Source organism: Rhinopithecus bieti, unplaced genomic scaffold (genome assembly GCF_001698545.2).
Source record: "Rhinopithecus bieti isolate Rb0 unplaced genomic scaffold, ASM169854v2 scaffold_47256, whole genome shotgun sequence".
NCBI lineage: Eukaryota > Metazoa > Chordata > Mammalia > Primates > Cercopithecidae > Rhinopithecus > Rhinopithecus bieti.
Genome location: NW_016819014.1, coordinates 555,327 through 557,023, shown reverse-complemented (window position 1 = coordinate 557,023; position 1,697 = coordinate 555,327). Strand labels below are relative to the sequence as shown.

The 1,697-nt window shown below is 36.3% G+C and overlaps 1 pseudogene; it reads right to left on the bottom strand.

The window, feature by feature from the left end:
• Positions 1–211: 211 nt before the first annotated feature.
• LOC108519181 (RWD domain-containing protein 1 pseudogene) lies at positions 212–990 on the bottom strand (annotated as a pseudogene).
• Positions 991–1,697: the final 707 nt, after the last annotated feature.

The following is a 1,697-nucleotide window of genomic DNA, read 5'->3' as shown; positions in this document are numbered from 1 at the left end:
TTTAGTTTTCACTGGATAAGTCTTTCATATTTTTGTCTGATAATATTCCTATGTACTTAATACATTGAGATTCTATCATTAATAATTCTTTTTTAAATTTCCATATCTAATTGTCATTAATATATAGGAATACAATGGACTTTTTTGAAATTTTAAGATAAGTTTATTAAGTCCAATGATGAAATCTATCAGAAGAATATTCTCCTGAAAATCATTTCTTCTTGGAGAAAAGGAAAATCAAAACCCTCTGAGCATAGCCAGTATGCTGTGACAGTCGAGCCTCTCTACAGATGGGGACAGTACTCTTGTCAGTGGAGTCACTCTCTGGGTCAGCAGGATTAGAGTCTGGATCATCCTCCTCATCCCCCAGCTCCAGGTCATCCATTTCCTGGAACAAAGACTCAATTATCTCCACATTGTTTCTAGCATCCTCTTAAGAACTGGATATCAGATGGGTCAAGATTTGGATCTGTTTCAAGTAGCTGTTTCCCACTTATTTTTTCCTGCTTATTCTTTCATTTGGTTCTTTTTGATTTCCAAGAGTTCCATATCAAACACAGCTTCTCAACTTAAGAAATGCTTAACTGTAAACAGGAATGCCATGAAATAATTGCTCTATGGCTTCTTCTGCTTCTTTTTGTTTCTCGCCCAAATTTTAATTGGATTGACTTTTTATTATTGATTTGAAAGAGTTCTTTTATATTCTAGATACATGTCTTCCTCCCTTTTGGTTTTATCTATTTCATTTAATTTTTCTTGCACAGCTGCCACTAAAGATCATCACCACACCAAGATTTCTTCAGCTTGTAATGCTAAGAATTTTTAAATGTCTGAGACATTGTCTTCTAGATTTTCCAAGAATGTTTCATAAAAAGGAGTTTCATTTGGGTATTTCTCACTGTCTGTAAACTTGAGGGTAGTCTGAACAGTTTCATTATTTTCTCCAGCCTCAGATATCACAGTAATGGTAGAGCTGGGTGGGTTTTCTTTTTCTTCTTCTTCTTCTTTTTTTTTTTTTTTTTTTTCCTGAGACGGAGTCTCACTCTGTTGCCCTGGCTGGAGTGCGGTGATGCGATCTCAGCTTACTGCAACCTCTGCCTCTTGGGTTCAAGCAATTCTCCTACCTCAGCCTCCCAAATAGCTGGGATTACAGTCTTCTGCCACCATGCCCAGCTAATTTTGGTATTTTTAGTAGAGACGGGGTTTCACAATGTTGGCCAAGCTGATCGTGAACTGCTGACCTCAAGTGATCTGCCCCCCTTGACCTCCCAAAGTGCTGGGATTACAGGCATGAGCCACTGCACCTGGCCAGCATGGCATATCTTTATTCTTTTAACCTCTTTGTGTCTTTATACTTAATGTATATTTTTTGCAGATAGCATATCACATTAATTTTTATCCAATTTTACAATCTCTGTCTTAATTGGGTGGCTTAGACTTTTTACAGGTTGCTCTAGAGTTTCTAGCATACACTTTTGACTTATTACAGTTTCCCTTCAAGTGATGATGTACTGCTTGACATTTAGCATAAGAACCTTACAGTGGGGTATTTTCCTTGCTACCCTCCTAATCTTTGTATTTCCTTATTATACATTTTGCTTTTATGTATATTGTAAGTCCTATACTATGTTGTTACGATATTTCATTAAATGGTCGATTATTTCTTAAGGAGATTTAAATAATAAGAGAAAGATCTT